General features: G+C 30.2%; 1 long non-coding RNA gene across 1 annotated transcript in view; it reads right to left on the bottom strand.

Annotated features, from left to right (window-relative positions):
- Positions 1–3,304: 3,304 nt before the first annotated feature.
- LOC132921255 (uncharacterized) overlaps positions 3,305–27,223 on the bottom strand; it is a 43,837-nt gene continuing 19,918 nt past the window's right edge. The window contains exons 2-4 of the long non-coding RNA XR_009660846.1: positions 18,458–18,585; positions 11,612–11,715; positions 3,305–3,568 (exon numbers count right to left, since the gene is read on the bottom strand). This is a non-coding gene — a long non-coding RNA (uncharacterized LOC132921255). The remainder of the gene's footprint in view (positions 3,569–11,611; positions 11,716–18,457; positions 18,586–27,223) is intronic.

Genomic DNA, 27,223 nt, shown 5'->3' with positions numbered 1-27,223 from the left:
AGGTAATTATAATATATTATATATTTATTGTATCAGTTAAGTCGATACGAAATTGTAAATCAATAGCACTCTCTACGCGGTTATTAATTCGGAATCGTCACGTTAACGAGTTCCGCTAAAACAACAGACAACGGTCAACAGATAATTGTAGATATTTAATCATATTTACACACATTATTTTTGAACTCCGAATCCAATAAAGATTAAATAAATACAATAGCGAGTCGTTTAGCTTTAATCGCCGATGTGACGATGTTTGCATAATGCAATAACGAACATTATAATAGACGGCACGACGATTGGTGATGGTCTGTCTGTGTTTGCTCTGAACGTCGACAGCAGCAGCTACCTACCTATATAATATTATAATTATTGTTGTTGTTATTATTATCATTATACTGGTCGTACACGGCCTGCAGCGATCAACGTGACTGCAGATTTCGGGCTGGAAACGGTAGCCGCAGCGGGAGGGTATCCTTCGGCGTACACGGTACAATGTCGCATTGAAAGGAAAAGAGAAATAAAATACACCGAAAATAATAAATGAAATTCTCCGCGAATCATTAATTTCGACCGTCCGTTTCGCACTGCAGCAGTGTCAACACACTCGACGATGACCATTTAAAAACCCTTTTGGCTCGCACATCCCGCACCCCCGCGGCTCTGCACACGCACACAAGCGCAGAACCGGTCCCTTTGGACGAACTCACGTCGTTATCGTTTCGTATACACACACACACACATGCGCGCGCGTATACATGCGTTCGTATAATATAATACGTTTGTATTATATTATTATACGACGCGGCACCGCGGCGAGAGAAGAGTGAAAAATGAAACGTCTTGACTTTATTAAATGCTGCTGGACGTTCTCATTACACGTGTAATGTTTACTCCTTTCATATTATATGACGTTCGGGGCAAACAGATGCAAACTGTCCGTGCAGTAGCCTGCGCAGCAAGATTAATGGACTCGCGCCTTAGACAAAACGTGACTATAATGTTTCAATGCGTTGCAGGTGTAAAGCAAAAACGACGGTTTGACGAATATTTGCCCCTCAGAATTCCTCGTGTTCACTTTCGTTGTGTATACGCGCCTACTGTACCTCTACGCACGGTAAACATTACAATAATACACGTGCGATACACTATTATAATATTATCAATGTGTGCGAGCGCCGAGCGACACGGTTTGCCCGCTATAATATAATACTACTACTACTACGTATTATAATAATATTGTACATCTTTATTTTCGTTGAATTACGGCCGCGCACAAGTTCTTGTACGCATTTGCTGTTAATCGTTTTTATCTGTTTGACGCGTTTGTCGGCGACGAATAATAGTTCGGTTACATTATAATGCCGTTATACGTAGGTATAGATCGTTTTTCACTTTTTAAGCTAATAACCATAATGATATTGTTTATCGATTACTCGTGAACGAGATATCATAAGATTTTTGTCGTTTGATGACTGAATAGATTCATCGATTTATTATAGCGTTGTTAAATAAAAAAATAAAAATACGTGTTTTGTTACTACGTATAATATAGCGTACTATTAGATAATAACATTTACCAATTAATTTTTGAACTTTTAACTATAAACATATTAAATAATATAAGTATCTGAATAAGGTCAATAAATTTTGTTTTCTTAATTCTCAATGTAAGATGATTACTAAATAAACGGTTAAAATACAATAAATCCAATAAACAATTACCTATAAGTAGAAGTAGTATTACCTATACCTAAGTATATATTTTATATAATAACATGAAATTTAATCTTCTGGTTTTAGATTGGCCATATTCATTTCAGTTTTTAACGGTCTTTTCAGTTGTTAACAAAAGTATTAATAGCATTATAGACATTTACTATAACAAACCCAGTGATGTACCTATTGTGGTGCCCTATTGGGAGGGCGTGATTAGAGCTATCGGGGCGAGTGGCACTTTTGTGTATGGATACATTTGAGATTATAATTATTATATAAAGTTAATTTAATAAGAGGATGCCACACCCGCGTGTGTTGTGTAAAAAATATGATAAAATATAATTATATTTTAACTACCTATCTATATAAATCAGTTAACATTCTTTCAATATTATTTGTTCGATAACTAAGTTTCTTTTATGACAAACAAGATCATATTTATTTAAAAATGTTTCTTGTATTTATAATTCTTAACATTTTATCAGTATAAAAACACTTAGCGAAAATAGCTTAATTAATTTTGTGTCATAAGTTGTGTATAAATCATAAATAAAACTGTGGAGTTTAAACTCTAAACTCAAATAAATTGTGTATGATTTAATGGCTAAATAGCAGTAAAGCCTAAAATGGTTTTATAAATATACTTGTAATTATAAATTGTAAGAAAAAAATATTATTCTTATTATAGGTACGTAGTAATATTTTGTATATTATGTAACACTCAGATAACGTTAGAAAGCATCACGTAATATGTAATTCTGAATTTTAAGGCGATAATAAAAAATACAATTTTATCACAATATGTTTTAAATATTCCGATATTTTACTATCGTTAATAATTGTTAATTATGATATATCTATTGAATGGCTTTACACCGACTTTGTTAGGTTAGGTTATGTTCGATAGTAACCGGTTGTGACGTATAGTAAGACGTCGTTAATTAACGCAAAACACAAGGCCGAAGGGTTGACCCGGATGCGGGATCTCGTGTTTCCGCCGCACACATGTGGGGGTGTTTGCTTATTTCCACAGCGAATAAAAACTATTTCAAAAAGGCTAACGAGACGACACCCTTAGTCTCGAAAAAAAAATAATTACTCACTTAAAATAGTGTTTACTATATTGTTCACTTTCTCGTTTTATTTCTATATTTTTTTTTTAGGTCATATGAATCTTAAATCTTTACGCATCTGTCAAACAAAACCGTAAATAACACACATTTATAGTTTACGCTGTAAATTAGAATTCAACAAGTACACATATTTTCCATTATACACTATACAGGTAACACTCTATCGTATAGCGAGTAATATACTACGCCATAGTGTAAACGGCGATTATATGACTTATTTTATTGTTACTGTATAAAAACATATCAGTTTGGTACAATACTCGAACGACACATCCTTACAGAAGAATTCAAATGTACGTATATTATGGGTATACCGTGAACAGGATAATAGACATCAGTCGAAGCCCCATGTACCCACACACAAAGGATGTCTAGGTCTTGCCCAGTTTGCAGGGTGAAAGTCTTGCACAGTAGCGTTTTGGGTGTTATATAATAATATATAAACGCACAGCTACCTATATATATATATGTCCCTCCAGGGGACGTTTATTTCGTAACTCTTACAATATAATATACTCTAGTCAGTGCCCGTAATCTGGTTGAGACCACCGAAGGCGCCTCCGAGATCCGTGAATGAAACCGGGATTAACCTTTTTTTCCAACGTTCATGATGAAGTGTTGAAAAGGTTTTTCCTTTATATATTATGACTTTATTGACAAAGATTTATGGACCACATAAACTGCACGTCCGGTCTGGACCAGGACAATGTCGTAGTCTGCAAAATTTCGAGACGCAATAAGATACTCATACTGTTTGTATAACGTATAGCTATATAAATTAAACACAATGATTTGAGATATGTTTTAGACAAATATATATTTAATGTTTTAACAACGGTATAATACCGCGTTACACATTAAGTGGCATCAGATAAACATTTTAAATGTAATTTATTCTCATCATTTCAAATAAGTTAAAGCGTATAATAAATAATAGTTTTTATTTTGTCGGGCAATATTTTTATTTTTGAATATTCAACTACACGTATTAACAGATGTTTATCTTTGAGCTATTTGGCTAACAGAGCCGTATAAAAAAACTTTGTGAAAAAGAAAACCAATTAATGTTGTTTATTGTGCTTATTTTTTGATGAAAAATGTTCTTCAATCATCATGCAAAACTTTTTAGTGTACAACATTATTTATACGGGCAAAAGATAAATACAATAAACATACGTGAAAACTAAACTTTTAACAAAATTATATAATATAGTAAGAGAATTACAGTGAATTAGTTTGTGAAAACTTTGAAAGAATTGTTGTAATTTATTTTTAACTTTATCATTGTTTCGAAGTCATCGTTATTCTAATGTATTTAATTGTATAGATATTATACTGCAAAATTTCTCAAATTACATTCATGAAAAATATTAGCAATTTAAGTAATTTTATATATTATTATTATATGTGTGTGACGTATACATGCTGTATGTAGTATACGTAATTAAAATTAAAATTATAATATGCATACTAATATATAGTTGTTAACTATAGTAACATGCTAATTGCTAAAAATATATATACCTAACTAATGTTAAAAATTTATATTTACAAATGCAGTAAATGTTTAATAATAGAAAAAATAGAAAGTATATACCTAAATAAGAATCAAAAATTAAAAAATTTTTTTTAAATCAAAATATTGGTAATTTTAACTTTTGATATTAATGTTGGTAATTGTAAACCTACTTTCGATTGGTATTTAAAACGAATTTAAAATAAGTTGATTAGTGTTAACGTAACTATTAAATACAAAAAATATATATCATTAAATTTATGTAAACAATTAGTTTTATAGAAAATGTTTTTTTTTTAAATATCTGAAATTGAACAAATCGTGTCTGCAGCTAAGTTTCCGTCGCATATTATGTGGTTAAAGCCGTTAACGGAGATCATTATAAATGAATATGTGTTTAAAACACACTGTAGTTAAGAAACTAGGACGCAAAAAAGAACCCGCCATATGTTGTCAACATCACCTTTGACCGGCAAACGAGTTTCCTCCTTTTTATTATTTCCACATTTGCCCTATTTGTCCCAAGTTCCTTTATGTGTTTGGACTAAAAACCGTACATTTCTAAGGGTTACATTTTCTTGGTATTTACTAACAGCAGACAACGAAGGAAATGAATGTCACAGACGTGCAATTAAAATACGTCTAATAATAAGACACCTAAAGTCTCTTTCTATGTTCAACCTTGATGTCGATTAATACTTATGGCCAAAATAAATCAGTTTCTATTAAATAAAATGTAAACTATAAATGGTTCCTTTTTGTATTTGACAACGACTCTTAAACGAGCTATACGAATATACGATTATACTATAACTATTGTAGGTGCTGCGTATTATAATATAGCCTCGGGAATTCTTCGCGCAGTAGACTGTATTATTGTTCACTTACAATTTAGGTACAAAAACATAAAGTCTTTAATTAGATGCATATTTTAGATAGCAACGTTGCTGGATTGTAAAGCCTAATCGCTACTGATTTATTTTTTATTAAAGACTGATAAAATATAATATCGCAGAGTGCAACATTCATGTATCGCGTACCGATATAATAATATTATGCACTTTTTTCCCCGCGGCCAATAAGCACATGTCCATCGATGGCCGGTTTCCACCGTCGATACCTGCGTGTCGGATAGAATAAAATATAAAAACGTTTTTATTAGACTTGAACACTGCTGCAGTCGCCTCGATTTGTTACGTTTCATTTTTCCACCGATCTTTTTACACAGACACACGCTAACACGTTCATATTATTTCGAACAGTGTCGATTAGCGGTCAAGGCATGCGTGAAAGATTATGACACCTAAGCTCTCTATTGAAAAACGCGCCCTGGGGGTGAAGGATTTCGCGCACGCAGACTTTGCAAAATTATTCCGGTCGATTTAACCCGTAGCGACGGCGGTAGACTAGAAATATAATGGCGGAACCCTTTTTTTCATAATATTCTTTCTCTCTTATATCACACCATAACACGCCGCCGCCGCCGATTATTATTATTATTTATTTTCGCGTTCATCGCGCGAAAAGGGTAAATCCTTCGTTTCGTATATAGGTACAATGGCGCACCCCTGCCCGGAGGATTACGCCCGAGTGTAAATATTTGGCACCACTATATAAGGTGTCTTCGCGGCTTGTCACCCGAGAAGAAAGTCTTATTCGAGCCGACAAACGGTAAAGGTTTTGTGTACGACCGAGACAATGCCACATTTATTTGGACAAAAAACCGTTCAAAACACGTTCGTGAAACAATATATATAGCTATATATAAGTACACGCGATATTCAATAAATAATAACTGAAAGTAGTATAGGTAATATAAAATGTGATATTATATTATGTCATTTTTTTTATCATTGGATTTAGACTTTCGATATTTGAATGAATATAAATTGTAATAAAAATTAATAATATAATTCGTTTTTGGACGTTTTATGTTTTTTTTTTTTAGGTATGTGCCAAGCATTGCAGTACTGACGTGTACTTATATCTATAAAAAATTATATGAAGCATTATTGAAGCCATCTAGCAACTATTCCATCCATATATATATATGTATATATATATACACCAGAATATAATAATATTAATACATACTGATTAGATAGCTACTATTCATTATATAATTAACAAATATTTGATTAGTAAATTTTTTTGTTTTTGGAAATTATAATTAATCTCTCGACATGGTATGTAAAATTAGTTTATCTTTAAATATAATTTTTTCAGATAATATATATATATTATACTGCATTATATACACAAACAAACATTTTATTAACTGTTATACATATAGCTACAGTTTTTAGATTTTAACGTCAACCGTTATAAGAGTTTTAAGATTTATTAATTCAATAAAATAAAAGGCAATGACGTGAATTAATAATCAATGATAACGAGTTAGCTGGATATATATATATATCAGATATTTTATAGAACTTATTTCTTAGTTTTAATGTATGTAGTTATAAATTATCTTTACTCAATTATTATTTATTTAGCTTTTAACTGTTAATTATTATAAATGCATAGTATTATATAATGTGCTTAAAATGTTTTGAATTTTTGTCTCCGTATTTTGGTCAAAATAAATTATGAACTTGTTTGATGTATAATTCATAATTAACTCATACATAACTTGTAATTTATACTTAAAAATCGAAAAATTAAAATCAATAGTAATAAATAATAATTACATCGATTGAAAAATAGCGAAACAAATAAATCCATTTATTATTTTATAAATTATAGATGCGGGTTTTTATTATTAATATTTTTAAACTGAATGGCAAAAATTAAAAGTTGAAAATTAGTTTGTTTTTTAGAATAGTCAATAGATTAACACAATTTTATTATTTTGTTTTCTTCTACGAGAAAATTATGGACCCCGCTGAAAGCTGAACATGACCATTGTTTATTTAATCAACTAATAGGTACCTAACTAATAAGAAGTTTAATTTTCAGAAAATTGATAGTTTGGTCAATATTGGAAAAACTGAATGTAAATATTTGTGATTGATAAATAGTTATAGGATCAGTAATATTCGTTTAAGTTTCAGTAAGCAATATTTTAAAATACGGTACTATAGCTATTGACCTTATAAAACTAAATTAGTAACTGAACTCTGACTTGATGTTTGGTACCTAATAAGTAATAATGTAGTTAAATTACATTTGTGTGTATTGTTTATTGTGTTTATATATATGTAAGAAGTTGAAGAGTATCTCAAAAACATTATATAATTACTTTTAAATAAATAATAATATATAATTATAATTATATTAAGTTTTGGTGATGGAATGAAATGAAATTATATATTTGACCTTCTATAGAAAATATATAGGTAATCTCGGAGAACATAATTATTGTATTTTATGTTTACTTGCATGTTTACTCTGCGAACCTATTTAACATGGCTACTTCCATGCAAATCGATTACAAGAAGAGAAATTTGACAAGTTAATTCATTAAATTTAACTATTTTATAATTTAACATTTATTTATGTATTGATATTTACTCCAAAAAGTATTTAGGTATTAAAAAATAAAAATAGTAATTAGTAATACAAGTAAACTACAATTTATACACTACACCCGCCCATGACCGTCCAAGAACTCTAATGCGTAAACATTGTGGCCAAAAAAGTTTACTGTTGGGTGGTTTTTAATTTAAGAATTATAATAGTTTTATACTTCTTATGATCTTATAAAATATTTGGTAATTACTATTTATTAGCTATTAGTTTATTATTAGTACGTAATAAGTTAAGAAATATCAAAATAATAATGTTTAAAATTTATATTCCGATGTTGCTATTGCAATAAAAATTAAATTGTTCTCATGGAAAGTAATAATTTAATTTACTTGGGATTTTTAGTTGATATCATTTGAAATTTATATTTTATAAAATGCCATTAACTGAGAGTCTTATAATAGTCAATAATGGCATAATGCATTTGAAACATATATAATATTCCTAGAAGTTAGAGATATTAGAATAAAAATATTACAAAATGTTAATAAACAGGATTAAATGCGAATATACTTTTAAACAATTTAAAGATTGAATTAAATCTGACAGTATTAATGTACATAAAACAAATATCTATTATTTCAGTGGAATTACATTTAAAATGGATATCATTCAATCGTTATATATAAAGCAATACTTATCATCTGATCTAATCATCGTCATTCTAAATTTGAAAATTTCAAATTGTGTGTGGTTTCAATAAATTGTTTTCCTCGCAAAGTAATACAAATAATAAAGTTTATTTTATATTTTATTATAATATTATAATCAGATATATTATTTCTGATTTTAATTTATTAAACATATTGCTAACTTATTGAATATTTACCGATATAAAATATAGAAATTTTGTTGTAGCAACTTACAGGCGTATCTGTTATATTAACTATTTATTTAATTTCAATTTTAAATGTAGGTTCTTAAATAAACGCTATAGAATATCCAGAATAATGGAAATAATTTGACATTTAACACTGTATTATATTGTAAAGGAAACTACTTATCATTTTTTATAAAATAATTTTAAATTTTTTGTACATGATAATTCGTAGTTTATGGTTGTTCATAAATTGAATTCAATAAAGAAAAGGTTACAGTCGCAAATTACCCTTTACCACTGCACGTATACTGCAGGTGCGAAAGGGTTTTTGTGTAGTAGGTGTGTCTGAAGTCGGTACTACACACTACACAGACCCTCTTCAACGTAGAATTCCATTTTCGTTGTCTTTTCGGGTATATTTTTTAAGTATACATACAATCAGTTGGATGACCTACGGCAATTACGAGTCCTGAATTTCAGTCCTATACAAGCACTCACGTACTGCTGAGTACTTCGACCGGCCACACGACGAGCTTAGTTTCTCAATGATGAAACAATATTTGTTTAAGCCGTTAAATAAATTAGGTTGGTAAATACACACAATTTGTATGGTTTTAAGCCTTGCGTTTAATAGTTTATTTGATTTGATAATTAATATAAAATTATTTTATATATTACACATAATTTAAAACCGGAAAAGTTTCTCAGCTATTTAAAGAGTGTAGAGTGTTACTTCATCATTGATAAGTCACTGCAATGGATGTTAAATTTGAATTTAATGATAAATCGTTGTAAAGGTATCGTAGGTATTGTGTACGATGAAAAACGACTCTGAGCGAAGACAAAATATGAAATTCAAACACCCATAAAAGTATGCAGGTTTCGCGTTAAACTTTTTTTTTATTCTCTTATAAGGTAAACAATGAGAAATCTTGTATTACATTTCCAAAGTTTTTACTTGCAACAAACACTTTATTACACATAAGACGAATAAAAACTAAAAATTCGAACTTTTAAAATGTCTATAAATAGCTCAAAAAGTGCCAAAATATATATTTTTTAATTTAGCAATGTATTCAAAATTATATTATAAAAGTATTAGGTTTTATTTAAAGTTCGGTTATTTTTGTTTTTTTTATTTTTTTTGTTGTACTTTAAAAAAAAATCGATTTTATAGAAAATTGAATTTACATAAATAAACCCGTTTTCTTCGATTATTTTGTTAAGTATTGGGAAATTTATACTTTTGACCCCTTATAAGTCATAGTAAGTACAAACTAAATCCAATTTGCTACCAGAATCCTTCCTAGAAAATGAGTTTTGTTTTTTACTATAAAAAGTTTCTTCAGGCATACAAAATAAAAACATATCATTTTAAAAACTATACATCGCTCCATTCAAAATCTAACAATATAAATTTTATATTTTATTTCGATTAATTAATGATAAGATTCTTTATTGCATAAATTAAGTTAATAATTTAATACAGTAAATATCATATTTATGTATATTAGACATAATTTGAACTATTATTATAGATTCTATAATAATAAATACGGATAATTTAATAACTTTGATTTAATTTAAAAAAAAAACTTATGTTAAGATTTTAATAAAATATACAATAAATAATTTAACTTTGGTAGATATTGCATTTGAAGTTTTAACTTAATAGACATATTTAATCCAAATAGCTTATCACCATTTCTCATCTTTTTATTCCCGATTATTTATTATAATATTCTATTAGCTATATAAACAATCAACAATCATTACAATATTATAAACGTTTATGCAGGTGTATGTGTAATGTAACTATTATTTTTCAATTTTTCAAATGACTGTACTATGCTTTTTCATACGTACAAAACTTTAACGTTTCCTGGTTGTATAGTGTATACATTTGCAATCAAATTCCATAAAGGTTATTTAATGATGAAAATTAATACACACTCTGTATAATTATTATACTTTTATACCACTAAAAAAAAAAAAATTTAAATAAGCTAATAAAGCTAATAATATAGGTATTTTCAATCATATTTTTGTATACAGTTACAAGAAAAAGCTGTTATGCACAAAAATAACAAAATTGAAGAACACATATTACATAATTATTTATATTCTGAAGAAAAATAATTGTAGTGGATGTTCATTGCTTACTTCAAAATATCAATAAATGATGTTTATAATCTTATACAAAATTAAAAAAAAAACCCAAATAAGTACTTTAGAAATAATAATTATAAACAAGATATTATGTAAAGGTTTGTATGTAAAGGTAGCAGTCTATTTTTAGCCATTATGAATTATAATAATTAACAACTTGCTCTTCAACAATATCTGGATAATGTCAAGTGTCATTTTTATAGGTTACTAATAAGGCTAAGTTTCTGTACTCTACAGAAAAATTTACAGAATGGAACTTAAAAGTCATCAAAGTATAAATAAAACATATTTATTTATAAACCATGCTATAGTGAATACAATATTAGTTGAAGTACTTATAGTTATACTTATACTTCGTATAAAGTACATAATTAATTTAATTATTCGAGTACACGATTGCGAATTTTGATTTAATTTATTTATCGAAGCGGTGCTATTTTAGCCCATATAGCGAATTTCGATTTTTAACTTCGTAGTGGGAGTGGTTGGAAAATTTAAATCGAACAAACCGTGTTTTAAAATATTCAATATATCATATTATATTGTTATAATTTATTTTACCTCGCCGTTCTACCGTTGTATTATCTTTAATCATATATATTATAAACTGTAGTTCATGTCTGATGAATTAATAGATAATAAACTATAAATTACTTTTAATGATAATTATCTTTTTCAGGTAACGCATTGTTTAAACATTAATCATTAGAGTTATATACATACATATATGGGTAGCTTAGGTCTCCAATCCAGATGAACACGGTTTGCAAATCGAACCTCCGGAAGTATATCGTTCGCGACCATCTGACGGCTGTGGACCCGAAAACCTGTAATTATTACGGCAGCCGTTAGGTTTTTCAATTTATATACATAGGTATGTACCGTTTGAAGTGTGCGGTACATCAAGGGGAAAAGGCCTAATTTTCCGCGACTCTTGGCGGGGTGCCGAACAGGTGGTCCTTGACACCAATTAAAAATTACACCGCATGCGTATACATCATGAGGTTTCGTTTAATATCACACAAAAAGATATTAAATAAAAACCAAAGATATATAAAATATCGAATTATTGCTGCTGCGCATACGTAGCTAGGCGCCTATTCCTGACCCAAATAATTTGCACAAAGGCGCGTGGGACAGGTGTGTTTCTTCTCCATTTTTTTTTCCCGAAAACAATCGGCAGCGGCGTCGAAACGCAATCTCGCCTGCAACACCCATTATCCTCTTGGTAAAAAACGGCAAGTAAGAGAAGCACGCGCCAAAAAAAAAAAAAAAAACAACACCGTTGTTGCTGCTACGGCAGATGGCTCATCGTTTTTTTTTTTTTTTTTTTTTAATCATACCACCGTGTCACATAGCACAACATAACCCCGTACAAACATATGACGCCTTGTTAACCATTGTTGAAACGAAAGAAAAACTCTTTACCGTTGCACCGTATTATTATTTTGTGTTGTTGTGTAAACTCGGCAATTGAGACTGTGCTCACGACCCGTTCAGCGAAACAGTGGATTTTGTAATAATATACTACAGTAGATATCTATTTTGATTTTAGGTACGAGATATCGGGTTTATAATATTTTAAGACGCGTGTCAAAGTAGCGCGTCCCTACAGGTATACTAAAATCAGTTTATCTCATTCACAGTATTAGCTATTGATAGACACATAAATCTATCTAGTTAAAATCTAATTAATCAATAGTTATCGTAAAAATTGGTCCAAATATATTATTAATATTATCTGTCCATAAGTACCGAATAGTTTTAATTTTACGTCTTTCATTGTCGAACACCTAGTTACGTACTACGTATAATACGTACTAAATTTTTTTATATTTCAACACAAAAAAATTATATTATTATACTCTAGCACCCTTTCATCACCTGTAAATAGAACTATGAAATAAGCCAATGATGCTCGAATCGATTTATTTAATTTTAATTCTATATTGAGTTTTTTTATAACTTCAATAATAGATTGCATTCGAAAATTATAATTTATTATTTTTATTATTCTATATAATATATTATAATAATTGTGCATTTAATTAACGAATTTTATACTAAATCAAAAACCGTATCGTTATAAATTTAATATAATAACTTATTTTGAGAAATTAATAATAATTACATATTGAATTTGTGAAGTAGCTTACATTATAAGGTGTACTATCGCACTATTATTTTAATACAATGTTGTAAGATGTCAGTATATTATTATCTCTGAAGTACTGAAGATGAAGATAAGTGCGGGGTCATCCGTTTAATAAAATAGAATTACTCGACATTTCTTGTCTCTCAATAAGAAGTTAACAATTTAAACTGCTTATTGCTTAAGTATTTTCTTTTCGAACGTTCGCTTTTATGGATAATCTAAATGGTCATATAACATATATTATATAATATAGCATACTTCTACAGTTTTACGTGTTTATGAGCCATCAATACTTTTAGACGTATTTTTTTACATTTCTTATAATAATACATTTTTATGAGTAGATTTCAGAAGAATTTTAACGATGTACATAAGATATTGAAATAATATAATATGTAGCTATTTTACCTACTTAGGTAAAGTAGATAATTATTATATAATATATTTTATTATTTTTTAAAGAATTGGTTATTTTGTCATGCACTTTTTGTATTATCTTTATGAGATTTATGTAGAAATAAAAACGTTGATTTACATTTGTTATCTCTTTTACACGGTATTTTTACAGTGTTGTTAATCATGTGATTCAAATGTGTGACAAATATCATAGATAATTTAAGTGGGTTGGTGGGTGGGTGTGGTGTGGTGTAGACACTCCAGACTCATGTCTCAAGAAAACCTCGAAAATATCTTTATATTTAGTTGTAAAAGGGATTTGAAGTTGTAAAGGATGATATTATCAAAAATGTTTGTGATGAACCCAAAATAAACCTTAGGTGGGTTTGGGTGGGTAGTAAATATATTACTAAATAAAAATTCGTCAAAGGTATTTCAGCTGACGTCAGCGCCACTGGGTATTTACAATTTAAGACTTGTTTGATATGTATGGCTGCGTGCCTGCATACGACTATTTGTAATTACAGAAACATACAAAAATATTATTCAATAATCATATTCGAATAAAAATGCACAATCCAAAAATAAGTGATATAGTATATGACGTGTTGTAGTGCAAAATTCCGAGAAAATGTTTTTTCTGTACTAATAAATTTCACCTCTCTTCGGGGGCCATCATACTTTTGAACGTTCAGAGTGGTATACACATTATTTTATACGAGTTTTTACGACCAACGAATAAATGAGGGGGACGTCTCCGTTGTCCGCGTGCGTCTGTTACGCCTATTCGACGAAGACTTCAATAGGTCGTCAGTGGCGAGTCGGATCGGGTTTCGCGTGCGTGGTCTCGGACACGCCGTTGATTTATGCCGTAATGTCATGTATAAATATATACATATATATTGTCCGATATGAGCGCACGCACAAATGTATATATACGAATAAAATGATAATAATAAAAATAAAAAAAAAGCCGATCCCGCGTGCAGTCGATTGTGCCTGCTGCTGCAGGTCTGCGACGGCGGGGACAACGAACGGATGCAGATGTTTCGGCGGGGTTGCGCATATTATTTACCCGACAAAAGGGCTAAACGTTGTGTCACAGAGGTCATCTCCTCTCCGAAAACCGTCTTTTAAACGTGTGCGCTCGGGGTTTGCAGCGGCCCAGTCTCTTACAACATAAAAGAGCACCCGTTTCCAAAAAAAAGGAGGAAAACGTATTACCGTATACATACAATATATATATATATGCATACGCATGTATACATAAAGGACCTCCGCGTGTAGGCACGAGAAGAAGAAGAAGGAGTAGGAGATGACGATTATGGTGAAGGGCGAGTGGCAGAGGAGGAGTGAATGCGTGCGCGACGGAGACGAAGGCGAGCCGTGTTTGTAGCAATCGGTCCCGCACAACAATGGACGTACAAACGGACACAGAGTTAAACGGACACAATGCGGACAACAGAAAAATCGAAATCGATGTTTGTAATCCATTAAGTTCCAATTATATGTATGATACAGCGGCGGCGGCGGCGGCGGTGAGGTATTTCTTTTGGCCGGCCCGCGTATCAGGAAGAATGAAAAACGGAAATTCTGTGTAGCGGAAAGAAACGATCGATCTGGATCAAAATGCGCGCGGTTACAATGAACAGTCGGCGCCAACCCGGACAACAACACAGTGTAATAGTATAGGTACCTACCTACCTATAATACGCCGCTGAGGGTTGAGCCCGAGACGTCCGAACGGTCAACGTTTCGTTGTTATTTGATTTGATCGGTCGCACACAATTTTGTTTCCATAATGTGACGTGTACACATATTATATACCTTCGTGTCCTTTCATTCTCATTACAATAAGTCTTGTGTCGGGTTAACCGTTATTGTTGTGCTCATTCTATATAATATTATAATACACAGGACTCTGAACGCTAACATATTATATATTAGCATTTAGCTGGTATAAAATGTTGGTACATATTACATACATAATATATTATATATACATTTAGGGTCCCGTACGGCTGTATTTCCGCGAGCGTGCCGAATAATACCAAAGTATTTACAATGTTAAACGACAATTATTATAAAATAATGATGATTTATTATGGCGTATCGGTTGATCCAGTACACTTCAATTGTATAATATGTCAGTGTTTTTTTTTTAAATTTTATTTTGTACAGGATGTACCTGTATTTATGTAATCTTAGTTAAGCACGACTATTTGACAATATTAGTTATTAATAATTATTATGTGTCATTGTATTGCGACAATTTATTAATGTCCATTTCAATTTTCTTACTGTTTTTTTTTTTTATTTTTTCAATAAAATACTTCAAGTTTTTATAATAACAATGAAATGTTTAAATACTTTATGTATAAATACAAATCAAAATCAACAAATGACAAATTCTTTATTTGGAACGACGAAATCCACTTTCGTGTATATTTATTTCAATAGCTCTTCTTTATATATGTATATATGTATTACAAACTAATAAATATAGACGTAATGTCGTATTGCTTTTCTTTTCTTTAAAAATGTTCAGTATTATACACTGTTGCAGTATAGATTCGAAAACAGTATAAATTATTTATACAATTGAATAATGTAAGATTCTAACTATAACATTACTTATTGTCTTATAGGTTAGGTTTATAAGTAACATTGTCAAAACTTACTAATGATCGGTTACACAACATTTTTATTGAATATATAAATGATGAATAAGTCAATTTATCAAATCGATAAGTATTGCTCATCGCCAATTGCTTTCAATGTACTAATAACCATTTATTTTTTAGGTAATCTGTGTACTTATTTTTATTTCATAATATATTTTATTCATTTATTGAAATGAGTATTACTAAGTTAGTAAGTTCAATCGGCCATTAGAATTAATCATGTATATTTCATATATTATATTTACTTACAGATATGTATTTTTTCAAAAATACCATAATTTTTAACTATAGCTTTAACTATATCATCATTAATAATACTTTTTTGTTTAATTTTAAGTACCAATATATATTATTTCTAAATATACGAACATAATAATAATACATAATAAATAAATAAATAAATAATAATCATACTAACCTTTTATTTAAAAATATCAATTTACTTATAAATGGATTAACTGGATAACTTAGGTGTTTAACTATTGAATATTTTAAGGAAATAAGTGTCATGATATCTTTAAGATTCCTTCAAAATAATTTTTAATTATTTAGACAACTTCTGTCTCCTATATTGTGTTTAATAATGCATTTTGAATGATATTACTTTTTAAAGAATAACTGAAATGAGCAAACAATAGTAAAACTTCTTGACATTTCTAGAATCCATAAATAAAGTGAATAGCAAGTACCGATTAAAAGTTATCCTCGAAACACCCATTCAAAGTTTGGCTCATACCCAATCTTTTACAATATAAAAATGAATTGCATGTATTATATACTTTGGCATTATATTCTAGTTTTGTATTAATTTTATATTTTTAGCTTGAATAAAGAATATTAATTTTAAATTAATAAACTTTTAAATTAGATGTTTGGCACTATTATAGCTTTAGACTTAAGTAAATATAATAAAAAGAAAAATGTAAAATAATATTAATATATATTCGAAAATTAGTGGTAAAATAATGGGCCATTTTATATCAAATGTAGTAAATTAGATTTGTCGTTTCAAGTTTTAATTTAAAAGTTAAAGATATTAAAATGTATATAATTTTAAATTATAATATACTCGTAAATTTGTATATAATTTATAATTTTTTTATTTTTATTATTATTAATTGCAGATATTTAAATATTTGATTACTCTTCTATAAAGATGAGCATTAAAAATGTATTTATTTTACATTTTGAATGTGTGTGTGTATTTTTTTTTATCTGTTTACATGAATATTAAAATTTTAAAATTGTTTATTGTACAAAATTTTATCTTGTTGGTACTTTTAATAGATTTTCAATTATTTTCAAGGTAATCAGAAAAAAATAAATAAAAAGGGTAGAACGGAATTTTTAAGTAAAACCAGTTTTGAACAAAATTAATTTTTTTGTAATTAATAAAAAAAAAAAATAAATAAATGAGTAGAGATTTTAGTGACTTGATATATTTACCAAATATTTGCATAAAACAATTTGAACGGGTTTTAATTGTTTTAAACATTTAAACCAATAAATATTGCTTTTAATTATTTTATTGTTATTCAAAAAATGTGTATATTTAAATGAAAAATAATAATTTTATATTAAATGCTGTTAGTTATTTTGTTGTTAATCAAATAATATTAATTATAGTAATTCGTAAAAACTTGAAACTTTATAATATCTTATAGTTTATACCATCATATTATGTTATTCAAGCTACACGATTTACTAATTTTAAAAAAATACTTAAAAATAATTTTAAGCTATTTATACGATTATTTACCACTGAGCCTATTCTTACCATTACACAGCGTAAATCGGTATTGACTTAAATGCAATATTATTGACAAAAATTAGTTTAACCTATATCAAATTAAGTAATTACAAAACTACACCTCTATATTTATATAATGATAATCTATAGAGTTTGAAGGACTTTTTTCCTTCGTAAAGTATCGGTTTTTCGTGTACAATTATTTATTATTGAATTAAAATTTAATATGTCCATTATAGTGACCTACTTATTGAACTAATCGTACAACAATAAAACAGATTAGAAGCTAGTTTACAGGTCTTATAATTTTTTAAATTAAAATTTGGTACCCCTGTATAAGTAATTTATTGATGCAACTTTAATAGTTAATATACATACAAATAGTTCATTTAATTTAAAGCTAATAAAAATGTTATAACTGTAATTTTATCATATATATGATTACAACAGTGTGTATTTACTATTTATGACATTTATATGTGTATAGTGTATACTGTATACTATACAGTGTGTAGTATATAATATTATAATTAAAATAACATATTATTTAGGAAGAAATGTTATATAATATTCATATTACTTACATAAAAACAGTTGACCGCGTATGTTTTTTTGAATATTTTATATAGATAATGGAAAGCTATCCGGAACTTCCTATTCCATATTGTTTCAACTCCATTAAAGATAATGTCAATAAATAATTCATCACGATCTATTAAAAAAAAAAAAATAATAAGTACAGCACTAAATAATACATGTAATTAAATAATAAGTAGTTAACAAATAATTATAAAAACCACTATCATTTTTGAGATGAAAATGTTCATGTTTTTAAATCTACTCAACAATATAACATATTACTATATTAGTATATTATAAAAATGTACATATTATTTTGTAAATATATTACATACATTATTATTATGTATATGACAAATTGACAACCATAGTGCAGAACACAATTGTAATACATGTATGTTATACGATCTAAAATAATTATAATACATATATTATAATAATAATGATTTAAAATATTTAAATTCCTTTTCTTTAGTGAACTAATTGTACGATAGTTGTTGTCACATTGTATTTAAAGATCAACCATACAACATCTGTAGTGATATGTATTTTTGTGGCACGTAGTCATTAGAAATCGTTTTTGAGAATAGTGTTATTTTTTTTATAATTTTCTGAACACAGGTTTTTGTATAGAGATTACAATGTATACTCGTATATAATATGTATGGTTGGAAACGGGTGAAATGACCAAAAGTCCGCATCATAGCATTCATATAGCGTATACACGTACTCCCCTTCGAAATAAATAAATAAAAAGTAGAAAACACTACCAAAAATGTCTTAAAGATGCATCTTTCAGATAATTGTGTTGGATTTTTGGGTTCCCTTTGTGCAAAATACTAGCACGGACCGGCGGCGTCGACGGGGGCAATATTCTCTCCCCCGCGAACAAAAGGTGGACCGAACGGCCGGCAAAAGGGTCGTGTTCCTAACAATTCGTCTTTATACGTAATACGAACCTTAAATAATACACGCGTTTTACTTATTTTCTTATTTATTATTTTTTTGCACAGAAATCCACGGTAAACACGCCACCGCCACTGTCCGATTTCTTCGCATTTATATGCAGTTTCCAGAAACACAGATCTTGTATGACGTACTATCGCATTCTATCCCCGTCATCATTGTATACTGCTGCGGTATTTCTGCGGCACATTCTCGAAATCAAATCTGTTCGAAATGTTAATAAATGCTACTGGATTTCAATGCCGGTATATATCGATATTCGATATGCATATAGTACGTGCGCGATTCGCTACGATAATCGCGACAATCGTATTCGGTTTAATATGATTGTATGTGGAAAAAAAGTCTCGAAATACTTATTTTTGTACATGCAGTATTGTACCTTTTTCGTGTCTTATTATTACTATTATTATTATTTGATAGAAATTGTTAGATTAGTGTGCGAGTGTAATGTAAAATGCAAGTACGCAGAGGTAGGTAGATAATTTGTCGTCTACTCGTCAACCATTATCTATCATATGGTTATATCATAGTCTATGCACTAGAAATTCCCTTGCTCGGCAACTCACAATCGTGATATGAACGTATTGTTTAATGAATAACGTAATAAGTCATAGTTTAAAAAAAGGTGTGATTGAGTTGTTTTTAATTTTATCATGTACTACATGTATTCTAATATTATGCTATTATTTTTGCAATTAATTAGTGTAATATTATAATATTATATTATACATACTATATTATTTATCAACTATAAACTTATTTTTGCCTTGATTCTATTCTAAATTCTTCGTTTGCTTTATAATGTTTATAGCATCAATATTTTAAATAAGCACACAGTGCCGCGTCGAAAATAATTCGAATAATATAATAAATAGACTTTGAAAGACTCTAAAAATGTAATACGTCATAATATTTTTAAAATTAGGAAATCGTGTTAGACATACGTAGGATCTTATGAAAAACTCGAAAAGAAATCGATCACATGGTCATATTATATCAGAATATATCAAAAATACAATTTCATAGTTACCTTAGCATTAAAAATATACTGGTACATCTAAAACGAACCATTGCCGTACATGGAAATATAAGTTTGAATAATCAGTAGGTTAGGTCAGGCCAAAACATACTGTTGCCAATGATTAACTATGTACCAAAACATACTATATTTCCCCGTGTTGTAGATTAAGAGAAACGACATATAGTTAATCCAAAGCAATAAAAATAATGCGTTATGGATCGTTGTAAATTTTAAATTACCAACATATAATATGAACTGTATAGGTACTTAAAAATAATATATATATATATATATATTGTACATTTTAAATCTTTACATCTCACTATACCTTAACATATTATGTTATTGGGCTTCAGTCGATTTATATCGGTTATATAGTCGTAGAGGAGGTACAGAAAAATCGGTATTTTAACAATACCGCGGTATATAATATTAAATGGGTTTTGGATGTTTTCCACCCTTCGGAGCCATACGCGAGATCGCCTTGCCGTCGTGTAGATGTCGTGTCCGACGGTTTTCTCGGATTTCTCCGGCCGATCGACCGTCCCGCACGACAGGACGGCGGGGGCGGCGGCGACGGCCGTCGAGACGCACGTGTAACACGGTAGCAGAGATCTACAGTAATAATAATAATATGCAACCCGTCCTGCGAGACGGCGACTTCACGCTGCTTTTGGGTTACGTTCGTTTGACCGCCGCCGGACGGTCCGACGTAATATTATTATCTGAACCGCTGCAGTGGCGGTCGTTATTATTATTATTATTATTACACGCGCACGCATATTATTGTGTTCGGGTTCATGTCCATGTGTATACATCACGCGCATATCATCCCTTTCTCGGGGGCCACCCGTCGTCGTTCGTCGATGCCGAAAAATCATCGGTCGTCGGGCGGTACGCAGCCGTGTACGCGACGGAATGCCCGTATATCAACATTACGAGTGGCAGTCCGTACGCGCATTGCAATAATAATAATGATAATAATAATAATAATAATAATAATAATAATATAGGGTTGCGTGAACCGCCGCCGCCGCCGCCGCCGGTGGACAATGGCCAGCCGCGTGGTGGTATATACACTCGCATCGTATATTATATACATATATCGGCTGCCTTCGGGTGCGACCGGTGTCACCGGGTTTACGGGCTACCGGGTACTTTATTTCGGTTTTTTTCTTCGCCCTCTCCTCACTGCATTCTTTTCACCGCGCGCTCGCTCTTCTTGCCTATACATAATAATAATAATAATACATATACAATATAATATGTTATTATATTATATTACCCATATATACGCACCGGAGTATTATATAATATTATATACGTATATGGGTGCACAAGGCACAACGTATAATATATGTTATCATGTATTATGTATACGAAACGCCGCGGCCGTTCCGTCGAAAAACGAAAAACGACGTTTCCGAGAAATGTAAATACGACGCGTACGTGTCCGTACATAGGCGGGTTACGGATCGGACGGCGCGGTCGTTACAACATAATAATATTACCAGCTATTATATAATAATGAACGAGAGATGACGCGACCTGTGATGCTGTACGGCAGCAGCAGACCATCGTCGTGAACGGGTAACACCGCAGAGACAATCGTATTGCGGATAGGCCTTCAAAAAAACACGATGTTTTTCGTTTTTAATACGAACAATAATATCGTCATCCGATATATATACGTCAAGTACTAGATCTTACCGATATCCGGCTTTTTTTTCTCGTACATAATATACATCGATACTCGCTGCCGATCTCGACTGTTGTTGCGCGCGGTTAACACTACATTTTTTTTTTTTATGTATTTTTTAGTCGGCATTTTCGGCGATGACAACACCGCGACGACGGTTGTACATTTTTTTGCATATATATATATAAAAAACACAATAATCCGTGTGTCAGATATACTTCCGCCTCTGGGATAAGTTCTAGGTATACCTTGACTTCGGCGGAGCGAGGAAGCCGTCGTGTTCGGCGTCGGAAGTGAATAATATTACTCTATATTTTATATAGAGCGACGGATAACGGAACGTGTCACAAATGTCGGTAATTTTTTTTTACACACCGCCTTGTACCGAAAACGCCGGCAATCGATATGTAGAGCTAATAAACCCATTCATGAAAACTACAGCAATTGGTATGATGATGATATAGGTACTTGTCATTTCATATTACTATATTATTATATACAAAGAAATTAGTCCAATATAGTAATATCGGAAGCGCGTATTGACGGTTAAGACATTTACGTTAAAATCTATGACAATAAGCAATTTTAACACCATTGTTTGTATAAAATCGTTAACTTAATGTTTCCTTCGATTGTTGTTTATACGTACTATATAGTACTATGCACATACCTATATTGGCTATTGGCTATAAAGACTATGCGGAGGATTGACTCTATATGTAATGGTATATTAAGGAACACTGTTAAATGTTTAATGAAAAAAAAACGGTCGCGTATAATAATATGGAACAATATAAATCGTGTGAAATATAAACACCATAATATAGACCGAAATTATTCGTCGATAATACAATCAAACGTTTTTGGCATGTGACGGTTGTCCTTCAAAACTTAACTAACTATCTTTCACGATTCGCCCTGGAGCATGACGATTCGATTTAGCGCGTAAAAAGGACGTGTCGGGACAACCGCACGCAGTCACTTAGAAAATAAAAAAAACGCGTAGTTTTTTTCAGCTGCTGTATACGCACGGGACAAATATGACGTAAAAACGTTCGATATGGATAATATGTGCATTGGTTTAAATAGTATTATGCGTGTTTCAGTGAAGTGGAAAAATATTCAATCTTCGCAATGGGTACGCGTTTGTTCAGATTCCGTTTTCAATATTTCCTACAATTTCACTTGAATCGCGCGTTACATTCCACTTCTCTATCGATTTATTTACATTATCGATCTTATTCAAATACGACATTTACAAAATTTTATTTTTCTCGTATAGGTCAACTGTGGTTCAGTATAATTACCTAATAGTTATATTAGACTTATTTTAGATTGTCAATCAGTCATATACAATAGTAGGTGCTGAAATACACAATATTTTATACAACTATAATATTCTCCTAGGCTTGTAAAGGACAACAAATTTCAAGAATATTATCTAATACGAGCACTGGCTAAGTAATATCTCCATATACATATGGATTGTATATGTTTATTATTAAACTAACAGTATAATTCACGACGATATTTTATACTATAATATCGTATACGGGAGGTGTGTTGTAATTTCATTAGCGTAAAATAACGATGATTTAAACATGATTTGAACTAGGTATTAAAAATTAAACAAGATACATAAAACATTATTTTGCAGGTCGAAATGATTTAAACATCAGACAGAAAGCAAACTAGAAATTTCACAATATCCATTTCAACGACAGTATCTGATTTGATTAACAAAATAAACGTATCCTGTCGAACCGTCTTTAAAAATACACACACGTGAGCAGCGAGATGTTCGGTCGGTGGATTCTAAAAGTCAACACGGACATTTTTGTCAGGTGAGTTAAATTTGTTATACCCGGGGACCAGGTAAATACGATGAAAACGAGACACGTGTAATAATAATGGCCATATAATGCGAATCCTATATGATATATTATATGTACGCATTACACACGCACACACACTAAACACGTATCTATATATATATATAAATATACACGTTTGCACACATACAATGCGAATGCTGAAAAAGGGGTTGGTGTACGCGAAGGAAAAAGGGTTTAAAAATCTACAGGCTGCAGAACAATCGAAGGGAATGCACTTGTCGTCCGACTGCTGCGGTGTCTGAGCGCGAATATACCCTTTTCAAAAAAAAAAAATACACACACACACACACACATATATATTATATTATATAATAATAGACATTTGCCGACACACACATTATACATTAAGTATATATATATATATATATATACTACATACACGACGAACGGAGTAAATGGCACCGTAAGAATACCTGTTGGTTGACTGTATATATTGGCTTAAAATAGGGAGGAGAATTACGATTTTTTTTACGATATTTCTTTTGCAGAATCCGTTTTTTGTTCTGCATCAGCGCAGTGTGATAAACTAATATCGAATCATACGACCGGTAACAAATAAAACGTTTAGTCAATAAAAAAACGTTCGGAAATATTAGCGGTGTCGTTTAGAGTAAACTTATGGGAAAGGTATAGGTATCTACAATCTACTTAAAATATATTTTTAATTTCATCTATTTCGTATCCTAATATTTAATTTTGAACGATATGGGCATAATTTATGACTAAAAATATTAGTACACGATTTGGCAAGGTGACATAACGTCGATAATTAATAATAATAGGCTAAATAATTAAATAAAAACGTCTTAGATGTACCTATTACAAATATAATTGTATAATGTTATGATTATGATTAATATTTATAATTTTTCATTATCTCTACTTGTATTATTAATAATTTCTGTAGATTTTATAAAAATGAAGATAAATGTTATCTTTTTATAAACAAAAATTCCTTTTTAAATAATTACGAATAAGCATATTAAATATGGATTGAGCATCAGTATACTCAGTAGGCCCATTGTAGAAGGTAGTATAGGTATTTGTTTTTATGTTATTAAGTTTGTCGAAAACTGGGTAGGTATATCAGATTTTAGGCATATTTATACCTACAGGCGATGTGCTTACCGATACATTATCAAATAATTTTCATAAATGACTCGTAAAATGGTATATAAATTTATTTTCTCAAATACTTATTGAATAATTCGTAGCTATTTACACCTATATGCATCGATAGCTGCGCAGTGACATAAATAGGTATGGTTTTTACACGTATTTACTCTAATTATTTTATAGTTTTGAAGTGTTGCGGTATTTTTACACATATATTATGTGTAGGTATATACAAAAAGATTGGCAGTAACTAGTAAAAAAGCTAATTATTTAAATTTAACATATTAATTAACTTTATAAAATTTTCTAATTATTTTGAGAATTTATCTAATTTAAATTACTGTTGAAATAACTTAATTTTTTTCAGTTGATTTTAAAATAATCTATTAAGTTAAAATTAAAAATGTTTTTGACATTTTTGGTTTTAATGGTTTTATTTTATATTAATGACTATAGGTTTAAATAAAAAAATACAATCGAATACTATATAATAATAGTAATTATTATATGTAATACGTGCAACGTATATTACGTACTATTAATGTCGGATATACTTCTGGATAAAATAATATTAGCTATATAAATAGATGGGCATAAAATACTATTTATGTGGTCTGCGTATTAATTAAAAAAACAGATTAGGTTGTTTATTTTAAGCTGAGTTGATAGTTAATATTATATTTTTCCACATTAACTTTATACTTAGCAATTTAAATTCATATTTATTAACAATTAACTTCTAAATTAACAATTTTGTGTTCACTTAACTTAACTTGAGTTAATCATTTACATTCGTTTGTTTCTCTTTGCATGTATTATAACGTACATATAATATAATATAGCTAATAAGTCGTATAGCTAGTACTTTAAATTGGCATTCAATACGAAATTGGACGAAATTCCAACGACATCGACGAATACCATACTTTGACGTTGGTACGGAGAAAAGGGAGAAGACGAATAAATGGTATATATATATATATATATATGGCGATTTTATATATAATATGTATATATATATATATATATATATATATATATATATAAGTAATAAGTAATAACTATAGGTATACATCATGTGTATATTCTACGGGGTGTTCGAGGGCGGCGGTGGTTGGGCGTTACCGCGGTGTGGCAACCGCCGTACTAGCAGTCGCCACGCCGTGTCGGCGTATCGGCCTGGTCAAAAAGGGGCGAAAGGGCTCCGCGCTGGCAGTTAATATAAAAAAAAAAAGAAAAAAAAATACCGAGCACATAAATCACCTGACCATCAACGGACCGATGGTGGACGCCGGAGGGGGTGCGTGGGTTGTCGTGGGGTTTTACCGAAAGGAATCGCGCAAAATACGTTTTGTCTTATGTATGTGTGTGTGGGGGTGGGTGGGTGTGCCTGTGCATGTGTGTCCGAAAAGGTACAGACCTTCAGAAACCAGCAGAATGCGTATACATGTAAGATTATATAATAATATACGCTGCGGAGAAACTGCGAATTTTTTTTATTTACGAATTTTAGTCTGTGTAATACCTACGTCGAATTATTGTAGGTATATTTTATTCGGGAGTTTTTGTGAGCTCGTATTTCACCGTAAAACCTTTGCAGTATAATACACGCGTATTATTGTCTGCGCTCTATAGTAGCTGTCTTCACTTACGCGATTTCCTTCCACACTATATTGTAGGAGTATAGGACCACGACTTGAATGTAATTTCCCTACAGAATTCAACAAAATGAATGTTTTCGATAATATATAGTTAATTTGGTTGAAAACTTAAAAGCATATAGTGCACGATATTGACGCATGAGAATTTCTGTGACAAATATTTTTCAACTCACAATATTGTGATAAACAAAGATCAATAATAATATATATTATAAGATTACGATTACATATATATATATAGTGATATTTCGAATTCGACTGAAAGGACAGGACCCTTTACTAACGATTCTATAATATTTTATGTACTAATAAGTATTTTCAATCGGTATGTTCGATTCGAAATTCGTTACAGGAAGGCCTACCGTCCGCAGCTCTTTGTCCAATCCTATAGCATATGGCACAGTTAAAAT

Source organism: Rhopalosiphum padi, chromosome 2 (assembly GCF_020882245.1).
Source record: "Rhopalosiphum padi isolate XX-2018 chromosome 2, ASM2088224v1, whole genome shotgun sequence".
Lineage (NCBI taxonomy): Eukaryota > Metazoa > Arthropoda > Insecta > Hemiptera > Aphididae > Rhopalosiphum > Rhopalosiphum padi.
This window is presented reverse-complemented; position numbering and strand designations above follow the sequence as displayed.